Raw genomic sequence first — 12786 nt, forward strand, 5'->3', positions numbered from 1 at the left:
AGAGTCTAGTCCATAGTGAATCTAAGATAATAGCGAGAAACCAGTCCATAGTGGATCTAGCATAATATTGTGAGAGTCCAGTCCATAATGGATCTAACATAATAGTGAGAGACCAGTCCATAGTGGATCTAGCATAATATTGTGAGAGTCCAGTCCATAGTGGATCTAAGATAATAGTGAGAGACCAGTCCATAGTGGATGTAGCATAATATTGTGAGAGTCTAGTCCATAGTGGATCTAAGATAATAGTGAGAGACCAGTCCACAGTGGATCTAGCATAATATTGTGAGAGTCCAGTCCATAGTGGATCTAAGATAATAGTGAGAGACCAGTCCATAGTGGATCTAAGATAATAGTGAGAGACCAGTCCATAGTGGATGTAGCATAATATTGTGAGAGTCCAGTCCATAGTGGATCTAAGATAATAGGGAGAGACCAGTCCATAGTGGATCTAAGATAATAGGGAGAGACCAGTCCATAGTGGATCTAAGATAATAGTGAGAGACCAGTCCATAGTGGATCTAAGATAATAGTGAGAGACCAGTCCATAGTGGATCTAAGATAATAGTGAGAGACCAGTCCATAGTGGATCTAGCATAATATTGTGAGAGTCCAGTCCATAGTGGATCTAAGATAATAGTGAGAGACCAGTCCATAGTGGATCTAGCATAATATTGTGAGAGTCCAGTCCATAGTGGATCTAAGATAATAGTGAGAGACCAGTCCATAGTGGATCTAAGATAATAGTGAGAGACCAGTCCATAGTGGATGTAGCATAATATTGTGAGAGTCTAGTCCATAGTGGATCTAAGATAATAGTGAGAGACCAGTCCACAGTGGATCTAGCATAATATTGTGAGAGTCCAGTCCATAGTGGATCCAAGATAATAGTGAGAGACCAGTCCATAGTGGATCTAAGATAATAGTGAGAGACCAGTCCATAGTGGATGTAGCATAATATTGTGAGAGTCTAGTCCATAGTGAATCTAAGATAATAGCGAGAAACCAGTCCATAGTGGATCTAGCATAATATTGTGAGAGTCCAGTCCATAGTGGATCTAAGATAATAGTGAGAGACCAGTCCATAGTGGATCTAAGATAATAGTGAGAGTCCAGTCCATAGTGGATGTAGCATAATATTGTGAGAGTCCAGTCCATAGTGGATCTAAGATAATAGGGAGAGACCAGTCCATAGTGGATCTAAGATAATAGGGAGAGACCAGTCCATAGTGGATCTAAGATAATAGTGAGAGACCAGTCCATAGTGGATCTAAGATAATAGTGAGAGACCAGTCCATAGTGGATCTAGCATAATATTGTGAGAGTCCAGTCCATAGTGAATCTAAGATAATAGTGAGAGAGCAGTCCATAGTGGATCTAAGATAATAGTGAGAGACCAGTCCATAGTGGATGTAGCATAATATTGTGAGAGTCTAGTCCATAGTGGATCTAAGATAATAGTGAGAGTCCAGTCCACAGTGGGGCCAGCAGGAGACCATGCCGAGGTTAGCAGCGCAGAGACGTCCCCAACCGATGCACAGACAAGCGGTCCACCCCGGGTCCCGACTTTGGACAGCCAGCGCTTCATATCGTGGCCACCGAACCTGTGCCCCCCCTCCACGAAGGAGAGGGGGGAAGAGCAGAAAAGAAACGGCAGATCAACTGGTCTTTATTCAATATTGACGTGTTTCTTGCTACTTTATATTGTATATTTTTTACATGGGATTTCCAGTTCATTTTATCATCTGTTATTACACCCAAAAATGTGTTTTATTTACTACTCCATCTATTTGTATTTGTGTTTGACGTTCTCTTCTACTGTTACCAAATAGCATTATTTTAGTTTGACTGAGATTCAAAGATAGTCTGTTTTTGTCAAAACCATCTTTTTAATTTGTTCATTTCTTCTGCTATTTAACAAACATTAACACTTTCAGTTCCAGCTCGGCCTTTTCCGTCCCCAGGTGCTATGGTGAATCGTAGAAATGAAACACACATGACCTGTAGTACAGTACAGTCGTACCTTGTTTTATTATGTGATCCTTGCCTCTTAAGATTCAGCAGGAGCCGTCTCTTGTGTTCTCTTTTTACCACCATAAATCGCACCTTCCTCGAGGCCAAATCCGAAGTGAAACTCAAAATATTAGTTTAATACGCAACGTGTCGTTTTATGTCATCAGGCCTCCAAAAACAGCAACAACAGCGAATGATCCGGACCAGGCATTGTGACCTTTTTAACAGCAGAGGTTACGCTTTTTTTCACCCCGCCTTCGAATTGAAACAATAAAGACAAGCAGAGTCTTGGCGGCGAGTGAAAAGACTCTTTGGGGTCACTCAGAGTCTAAGCAGACTCACAAGTACACAAAGACGGACACTTTTTGGCCGTGTTGCGAGTTGGCCGGCGCACTGTTTGCGGTGTGTCAGATGGATTGCAAGACAACAGCCAAGCAAAACTGGATGAGCATATAAAGATATGATACATCGAAATAAAAAAAATCAGATAAACTGAACTGGGGTGACCTGTGGAATTGCTTTTAAAGTACTCTAATATATCATTAAGACTTGGTGATATCTATCTTCATTTCTGTCTGTTTTTTTTTTAATGAGTTCACAAGGACTCGGCCAAAAGAAATAGTTTGAAATACAAAAATGTTAATATGCAACATTAGCCTCAGTGACTGACTTTAAGTTAAGTTTAGCGTGGACTTATTTCCCCTCAGTATTTTGTTTGACACAACTGAAAAATCCAATTGAATTGAAATGCATCACACGTGACAAAAATCTCTTATCTGATTGGTCACTGAGAATGTAAACAGGAAGTATGTTTGCTCTAAGGACCGACGGGTGAAATTAATTAATGAAAATAACACGGAGCAAAGTAACACAAATAATTATGATTCTAATCATTGTAATTCACGAATATATGGATACTATATCGAATAAACGACTCTTTTAAGAGGATGGAATCTCCTGTATGCGGTAAATCGAAGAGGTCCGATGCTAACCGCTAAAGTGACGACTATTTTGGTAAGTTGACTGCTTTGACTGGTTAGTACTTGTAGCTACGTCACTGTTACAGCATTTCATGTTAAACTTTATTCATTGTTTGTAGTTGTGCTCTAAAAGGCGTTAAAAGTATGATAGTGTGATTATATTATTATAATATTCTAAAAATCATGCACAAAGCACATGCAATATTTCTACCAAACAACATTCAAAGCAGATTTGTGAAAAGAGAAAGTAATTAAAATCTGAAAATAAATGAAATCCCTAATAAATATAGATTTAGAACAGCGATTATGGAAATAATTATTTCAATCAGAGGTGTTAGTTTATGGAACAAACTTGACTGTGGAATAAAACAATGCAAATATTTTCCTGTATTAAAAAAAGAGTAAAAATCATGATGATGAAAATATATGACTCAGTAAAATGTTTTCTTCATTATTGGTTTTTTATTAAATTAAAATATGGCTTTGTTGTCGCCAACATTGAAAGTCAATTGTAATTGTGATTACAGGGGGCAGATATTATACGTTTCTTCTCTTTTTCTATTCATATTTTACCTTATTGTTATGTTGATTAATAGATTTTTATTTTATTCCTTTGTTAGGTTTTTTTTTATGAAGGAAATAAATAAATTAACTGAACTGAATCACCATCAGCCTTGTAGCATGCTTGTGTAGACTATATATTTGGTGTTAAATCAGTCAAATAAATGTTTTTACTGGTAATTTATTTTGCAAACTCAGGTGTATACATGCATGGAATAAATGGTTGGAATAAATGGTGGCAATAACCTTATTCATTAGCTTCATACGTTATTTTGCCATTTATTAGTTGTTTATTAGAAACATTGTAATGCCACAAAATATAATACAAAACAAAAATACTATCCTTTTTAAGACAAAATAATTACAAATAATATGCTGTATAAAGTTTTTAGTGTTACAAATGAAACAATAGCATATTACTTGTTGTTATTTTGTCTTAAAAATGTTTCTTTTTGTATAGCTTCACATTATGTGGCACTACAATGTTTACATTATGATATATGATGACTAAATGCGTAATTGTTTGCTTAGTAATGCGCCCACATAAAGCTATCACTTGGCCACCGTGATTTCTTCATGTTTATTTCTTCCTGTATTTCAAGTGGGTTATGAGTCTTTAATAACGTGTCTGAAGTTAAATGTATTAAATTAATTATGTAACACAATGTGTTTGATTCTGTGTACGTTTTGGCCACATTTGTTGAGAATATAAGCCTTTTTTTGCTTCTATTCTATATCACATGCTAGCAAACCGCTACGCTAACATTTTCCCCTGCTTGTTGCGTATGTTCAACCTGTACCGTGTGGGCACGGCATTGTCGTTTATGAAACCATTGCATGCGTTAAATAAGTCATCATTGTTTTCACAAATTCTGAGTGTGAAAAAATATGTTATATGCATGTACCGTATGTTAACGTGTCTATAGTTTACATTTAAGCAGATCTGTAAGAAAACAGAATTAAATATTGTATTATTGTCAGGATAACTGTGCAAAAATAAGCCTTTTATTGGCGTCTACAATGCAGCCCTCTACAATATACCTCCGCAAAACGCTCTCCACCATTTCTTCAATCTCTGTCTGTTTTTAAAGGGTTCATATTATGATATTTTTTCTACATTTAAAAAAATTCCTTGTGGTTTACGTAACATGTAATGGTGGTTCTTTAGTCAAAATGTTGCGTAGGTTATGTTTTTTTAAAGATCGTTTTCTAGCCACTCTCTGACGTCTCTTCAGGATGCGTCGTTTTTTTGAGCAGCCTTTTTTATGTGCCTCCACTTTGACAGCGTCTTCTCCCACTTTGTTGTAGTTTTTAGCGCTTCCATTGCGAGTCTAATGACAGATTAGGCTTGAACTATACGCTACTTTGTATTAGTAATGGCAACAGCGGAGGATGCATGTACATGTATGAGCGAGTCTGCCCCACAACAAGAGGATAGAGAAAAAGAAGGTGTTTGGGTAAATCTCTATTTTATACAAACAATCCGGTGACGTCACAAGTAGGAAAAACGTCACCAAGTGGGGCAAATTCCAAACAGCTTGTTTCCTTAAATTATGTGAAAATCAGCTGTACAGTATGTGTGCTTGGGTCCTATTTTTAGGAATACTAATACAAAACCTCACAATAATGTCTGATTAAATGCTAAAAAGGTTATGACAGACTGCCTGAAGAAACGGAATGGAATTTACATTTTTTTTTACTGAATGAGACACCCAAAATGTACATGAAAATAAAGAATGTGGGATTTACAATATTAACTATTAACGATAAAACACTAAATATTGACAACATATGAACATCACACCCCCTCTCGATCGACTTATTTTACAATCGAGCGAAACGCAACAAAAATGCAACAAACACAGCGAAATATGAACACGAAGGGTAACAAAACCCAACCTACAGTCTGATAAATCTGATATATCACGAAGCTTTCGAACTTTGTTTTAAAAATCTCCTTCCGCGTCTATCCCTGACACTCGCATTTCAGGCTGGCCGCTCTAGAAACACTTTGTGGAAACAAACCACACCCACACTGCTTGGGGCCTCGTCACTTAGACTACCATAGTAACTAGTATATCCTGCAAAAGTGCAGATTCCAACCATTGAAATACTTTTTATAGTTCAAGACTTACGGTCATTTAAAAACATCACTGCACATCATAATGGCAGCTGCAGTTTTGATGTTAAAGGTCTAAAAAATATTTGGGAATGTCCGGCGGGGCAGATTGAAATGCTTAAAGGCCTACTGAAACCCACTACTACCGACCAAGCAGTCTGATAGTTTATATATCAATGATGAAATCTTAACATTGCAACACATGCCAATACGGCCGGGTTAACTTATAAAGTGCAATTTTAAATTTCCCGCTAAAGTTCCTGTTGAAAACGTCTATGTATGATGACGTATGCGCGTGACGTCAATCGTTGAAACGGAAGTATGCGGACACATTGAATCCAATACAAAAAGCTCTGTTAATCATCTCAAAATTCCACAGTATTCTGGACATCTGTGTTGGTGAATCTTTTGCAATTTGTTTAATGAACAATGAAGACTGCAAAGAAGAAAGTTGTAGGTGGGATCGGTGTATTAGCGGCGGACTACAGCAACACAACCAGGAGGACTTTGAGATGGATAGCAGACGCGCTAGCCGCCGACCTCACCTTGACTTCCTCCGTCTCCAGGCCGCCGACCGCATCTGTGATCGGGTGAAGTCCTTCGTCGCGCCGTCAATCGCTGGAACGCAGGTGAGCACGGGTGTTGATGAGCAGATGAGGGCTGGCTGGCGTATGTGGATAGCTAATGTTTTTAGCATAGCTCTGTGAGGTCCGGTTGCTAAGTTAGCTTCAATGGCGTCGTTAGCAACAGCATTGTTAAGCTTCGACAAGCTGGAAAGCATTAACCGTGTATTTACAGGTCCATGGTTTAATAGTATTATTGATTTTCTGTCTATCCTTCCAGTCAGGGGTTTATTTCTTTTGTTTCTATCTGCAGTTAAGCCCGATGCTATCACGTTAGCTCAGTAGCTAAAGAGCTTCGCCGATGTATTGTCGTGGAGATAAAAGTCACTGTGAATGTCCATTTCGCGTTCTCGACTCTCATTTTCAAGAGGATATAATATCCGAGGAGGTTTAAAATACAAATCCGTGATCCACAATAGAAAAAGGAGAAAGTGTGGAATCCAATGAACCCTTGTACCTAAGTTACGGTCAGAGCGAAAAAAGATACGTCCTGCACTGCCTCTCTAGTCATTCACTCTCACTTTCCTCATCCACGAATCTTTCATCCTCGCTCAAATTAATGGGGTAATCGTCGCTTTCTCGGTCCGAATCTCTCTCGCTCCATTGAAAACAATGGTCCGTAAAATCTTGCACTCTTTCAGCCCTTCTTGATTACTTCTCGAAGAACTCTGAAAAAACGTTTATCCTTTTTGCATTTTGAACGGTTCGTACAGCCGAAAACAACGCAGGCATAGGGCATTTTTCTTCGAGAAAGGTTAAATGGCGCAGAGTACCCATTGAGAACAGACGCTGGCTTGATTGACCACCACGCATATTTAATGAGCCAGACGTGAGCCGGACATGACGTCATGTAAATACAAGCAATAGGCAAGAAAAGTTGGTTTTGCATGAAAGGGCCCCTTTAAATAGCAGCCAAATGCCACTGGCCCATATAGCGCAACCCCTTAATCACGGCTCGATAACCATACACAACCAGTACAATATCATATGAAAAGACAAGAAGAAATATAAAGATGCTTAAATGTAGAAAAAATTGTCAAATAATTTATTCTTCTTAAGTCTTCAGACAAATTCAGAAGTAAATGTGCAAGAAATGGTTATTTTACAGTCTCGATTTCGGTCAGTCAGCCATTCCGTAGGCTGGTTGAGATAAGCAGATTTTACGTACGACTGTAATTTGGGACCTATAGTGCCATATAGTGACAATTAGGGCTGTGAATCTTTGGACAGCACACGATTCGTTTGGATTCTTAGTGGTAACGATTGGGTATAAGTATATATACCGTATTTTTTTGGACTATAAGGCGCACTTGGCTCCAAAAGGTTGAAAAACACTGATCTAAACCAGTGGTTGTCAAACATTTTTCACCAAGTACCACCGTAACGACATGAAAATACAGTAAGTAGCGTGGTAGGCCTAAATATTAATTAAAACAAAGTAGATGTTTTATTTAACAAGTAGATTTGATATTTTGGCCACTGTAACAATACACACAGTTTGAATAGTAACACTATACATACACTACCGTTCAAAAGTTTGGGGTCACCCAAACAATTTTGTGGAATAGCCTTCATTTCTAAGAACAAGAATAGACTGTCGAGTTTCAGATGAAAGTTCTCTTTTTCTGGCCATTTTGAGCGTTTAATTGACCCCACAAATGTGATGCTCCAGAAACTCAATCTGCTCAAAGGAAGGTCAGTTTTGTAGCTTCTGTAACGAGCTAAACTGTTTTCAGATGTGTGAACATGATTGCACAAGGGTTTTCTAATCATCAATTAGCCTTCTGAGCCAATGAGCAAACACATTGTACCATTAGAACACTGGAGTGATAGTTGCTGGAAATGGGCCTCTATACACCTATGTAGATATTGCACCAAAAACCAGACATTTGCAGCTAGATTAGTCGTTTGCCACATTAGCAATGTATAGAGTGTATTTCTTTAAAGTTAAGACTAGTTTAAAGTTATCTTCATTGAAAAGTACAGTGCTTTTCCTTCAAAAATAAGAACATTTCAATGTAACCCCAAACTTTTGAACGGTAGTGTACATATGTAAATACGGTAAGTATCCCACACTTCTCTTTTCTAAAGTAAATCTATACAGCAGATATGGGCACCTACATCAGCAATATGCTTTGCCCGAGTACCTGGACAGAACGGATTACATTTTTTATGAATCTATTAAAAATCGTTGCATATAATAATCGCCATTAATTCAAAAAAATATATTTTTTGTTGACACCCCTCGTGGCAATCGCAATCTAATCTAACTGTGAAATTGTCTACCCTCCTAACTCATGGTGCGTTTTGTGACTTTTAATACAAAACACCTTGTGTTACCTCCTCTGTCCTTAAATAACTGGGTGATTAGTTAAAGCTTGCGTGTCACATTTTTGGAGTCGCCGGTGTTTTTCCTCTTTTCCCTTCGCTGGTATGACTTCATATTGTGAAACTGCGGCGGCCCGTACACAAACATCGGTGATGAAAAGCAGCGGATGTCTGACAGCTCTTGAGTGAATTTCCACAAGGTCTCTCTCCTCTTCGACTAATTTCCTTAAAGCCTATATGCACCCTGCCGCCTTACTTCCTCGGATCACATTGCAGCCTCGTACAGTTGACATACAGTAAAAAACAACAACATTTTTCCTGCTCAAACTGATGCAACCTCCTTTTCTGTTTGCGTGATAAAGATGCACTAAGTCCGCAGGGTAGATGCTCCACCCAATCAGCTGCACTACACACATGAGGTCACTGACCCCCAGAAAGATGTGGCGGAGGTCCGCCCCTGTGATGTCACCCTCTTGGAAGGTGGAAGAAATGAAGGATCAAGCAGAGATGAAGTACATGGGAGCTTTGGAAGCACTTTTCCATCCATTTTGTTGTAGTTCTTGGACCACTCCATAGTCCACTGCAGGGTGTCACCCACGCACACAAGTAGACATTTCCATCAGCATATAGAAAGAAATCCACTCCCACAGAGATATGTGGAGTTATTAGTGAATGCTAGTATTGGTCTAGTCCAGTAGTCATCAACCAGTTCCTGTCAAACCTCTGACGGGATCGTGGATAAGAATGAGAGAATGAAACAGGTGCGCTCCAGACCTCTGGATGAGCTCATGCTATTGTCATGTAGTGATTCATTAAAAAGAAAACCAAAAATTACAAATGATCCACCCGGGCGGGTAATACCTCACTTTTTGTGGCAGCGTGAGATTGATTACGGAGTAAATACATGATACGAAAAATACTCTCTGTCTTATTGCACAGGAATTCTTTACGCCTCTGTGATGAATTGAAGGCTTTGTCATGAAAAAATACAATATGAATACATTAACTGTTACTTGGGTTGCCAACTCCCTGAACAAAAAAAATAAGGGACACCTCTCAGGCTGGTCAACCTAGTTTCTTTTACTTAATTACTTACTTAATCCTCTTCATCCCGGATGGGAAATAAGGCTTGAAGGACTTGACACCATTCATCTCGGTCTTTTGCTGTTCTCTGTGCCTCGCTCCTCGCTTCATCTCTTTCAGCTCCCTTTCAACTGTTCTCCAACCAGTTTTCCAGGTGGCGCCCATCTTAGGCCCTGTCTACATTAAAGGCCTACTGAAACCCACTACTACCGACCACGCAGTCTGATAGATTATATATTAATGATGAAATGTTAACATTGCAACACATGCCAATATGGCCCGGTTAACTTATAAAGTGCAATTTTAAATTTCCCGCAAACTTCCGGTTGAAAACATCTTTGGATGATGACGTATGCGCGTGACGTAGCCAGTGAAACAGAAGTATCGGTACCCCATTGAATACAATACAAAATAGCTCTGTTTTCATCTCATAATTCCACAGTATTCTGGACGTCTGCGTTGGTGAATCTTTTGCAAATTGTTTAATGAACAATGGAGACTGCAAAGAAGAAAGTTGTAGGTGGGATCGGTGTACTAGCGGCTGGCTGTAGCAACACAACCAGGAGGACTTACTTTGATAGCAGACGCGCTAGCCGACGCTAGCCGCCAACCGCACGGATGATCGGGTGAAGTCCTTCGTCGCACCGTCGATCGCTGGAACGCAGGTGAGCACGGGTGTTGATGAGCAGATGAGGGCTGGCTGGCATAGGTGGAGCGCTAATGTTTTTATCATAGCTCTGTGAGGTCCGGTTGCTAAGTTAGCTTCAATGGCGTCGTTAGCAACAGCATTGTTAAGCTTTGCCAGGCTGAGAATTATTAGCCGTGTAGTTACATGTCCATGGTTTAATAGTATTGTTGATCTTCTGTCTATCCTTCCAGTCAGGGATTTATTTATTTTGTTTCTATCTGCATTTGAGCCAGATGCTATCACGTTAGCTTAGTAGCTAAAGAGCTTTGCCGATGTATTGTCGTGGAGATAAAAGTCACTGTGAATGTCCATTTCGCGTTCTCGACTCTCATTTTCAAGAGGATATAGTATCCGAGGTGGTTTAAAATACAAATCCGTGATCCACAATAGAAAAAGGAGAAAGTGTGGAATCCAATGAACCCTTGTACCTAAGTTACGGTCAGAGCGAAAAAAGATACGTCCTGCACTGCCTCTCTAGTCATTCACTCTCACTTTCCTCATCCACGAATCTTTCATCCTCGCTCAAATTAATGGGGTAATCATCGCTTTCTCGGTCCGAATCTCTCTCGCTCCATTGAAAACAATGGTAGAATATGAGGAGTCCTTCCTCTGGTGACGTCACGCTACTTCCGGTACAGACAAGGCTTTTTTTATCAGCGACCAAAAGTTGCGACCTTTATCGTCGTTGTTCTCTACTAAATCCTTTCATCAAAAATATGGCAATATCGCGAAATGATCAAGTATGACACATAGAATGGATCTGCTATCCCCGTTTAAATAAAAAATAATAATTTCAGTAGGCCTTTAAGCCGTATAACTACTTAAACGAATAATTATTTAGCCTAAGCCCCGTTTCAGCCACACTACACTATCGTTTAAGGCAGTGTTTTTCAACCACTAGTGTGCCGTGAGATACAGTCCGGTGTGCCGTGGGAGATTATGTAGTTTCACCTATTTGGGTTAAAAATATTTTTTGCAGACCAGTAATTATAATCGGCAAATAGTGTGCCGTTGTTGAGTGTCGGTGCTGTCTAGAGCTCGGCAGAGTAACCATGTTATTCTCCTCAATATCAGTCGGTGGACGCTGGTAGCTAATTGCTTTGTAGATGTCTGGAACACGTCGTGTGAGATGACGATGGTTTTTCGTGATCACAATATGCAGATGACAGCGGGAGGCAGTGTGCAGGTAAAAAGGTATCTAATGCTTAAACCAAAAATTAACAAAAAGTGAGTGTGGTTATTGTCTTTATGCTATATTGTGGTCATTTGTCATTTAATGGAAGCATAATGTCAGAATTGAATCCCTTTACTTATATACTATATTGCCAAAAGTATTTGGCCACCTGCCTTGACTCACATATGAACTTGAAGTGCCATCCCATTCCTAACCCATAGGGTTCAATATGATGTCGGTCCAGCTATTACAGCTTCAACTCTTCTGGGAAGGCTGTCCACAAGGTTGCGGAGTGTGTTTATAGGAATTTTCGACCATTCTTCCAAAAGCGCATTGGTGGGGTCACACACTGAAGTTGGTCTAGAAGGCCTGGCTCTCAGTCTCCGTTCAAATTCATTCCAAAGGTGTTCTATCGGGTTCAGGTCAGGACTCTGTGCAGGCCAGTCAAGTTCATCCACACCAGACTCTGTCATCCATGTCTTTATGGACCTTGCTTTGTGCACTGGTGCACAGTCATGTTGGAAGAGGAAGGGGCTCGCCCCAAACTCACACTCGGCACAATGCAGTTTGAAATGTAGCGTTCTCCTGGCAACCTCCAAACCCAGACTTGTCCATCATATTGCCAGATGGAAAAGCGTGATTCATCACTCCAGAGAAGGCGTCTCCACTGCGACGTGGCGACGTGCTTTACACCACTGCATCCGACGCTTTGCATTGGACTTGGTGATGAATGGCTTAGATGCAGCTGCTCGGCCATGGAAACCCTTTCCATGAAGCTCTCTGACTACTGTACGTGGGCTAATTGGAAGGTCACATAAAGTTTGGAGCTCTGTAGCAACTGACTGTGCAGAAAGTCTGCGACCTCTTTGCACTATGCGCCTCAGCATCCGCTGACCCCGCTCTGTCAGTTTATGTGACCTACCACTTGGTGCTGTTGTTCCCAAACTCTTCCATTTTCTTATAATAAAGCCGACAGTTGACTTTGGAATATTTACGAGTGAGGAAATTTCCCGACTGGATTTGTTGCACAGGTGGCATCCTATGACAGTTCCACGCTGGAAATCTTTGAGCTCCTGAGAGCGGCCCATTCTTTCACAAATGTTTTGTAGAAACAGTATCCATGCCTAAGTGCTTGATTTTATACACCTGTGGCCGGGCCAAGTGATTAGGACACCTGATTCTGATCATTTGGATGGGTGGCCAAATACTTTTGATAA

The 12786-nt window shown here is 40.0% G+C and overlaps 1 long non-coding RNA gene across 1 annotated transcript in view; it reads left to right on the top strand.

The window, feature by feature from the left end:
* Nucleotides 1-2409: 2409 nt before the first annotated feature.
* The window catches only part of LOC133646868 (uncharacterized), a 229422-nt gene continuing 219045 nt past the window's right edge, over nucleotides 2410-12786 (top strand). The window contains exon 1 of the long non-coding RNA XR_009825363.1: nucleotides 2410-3027. This is a non-coding gene — a long non-coding RNA (uncharacterized LOC133646868). The remainder of the gene's footprint in view (nucleotides 3028-12786) is intronic.

This window comes from Entelurus aequoreus, linkage group LG03, assembly GCF_033978785.1.
Source record: "Entelurus aequoreus isolate RoL-2023_Sb linkage group LG03, RoL_Eaeq_v1.1, whole genome shotgun sequence".
In the NCBI taxonomy this organism is placed as follows: domain Eukaryota; kingdom Metazoa; phylum Chordata; class Actinopteri; order Syngnathiformes; family Syngnathidae; genus Entelurus; species Entelurus aequoreus.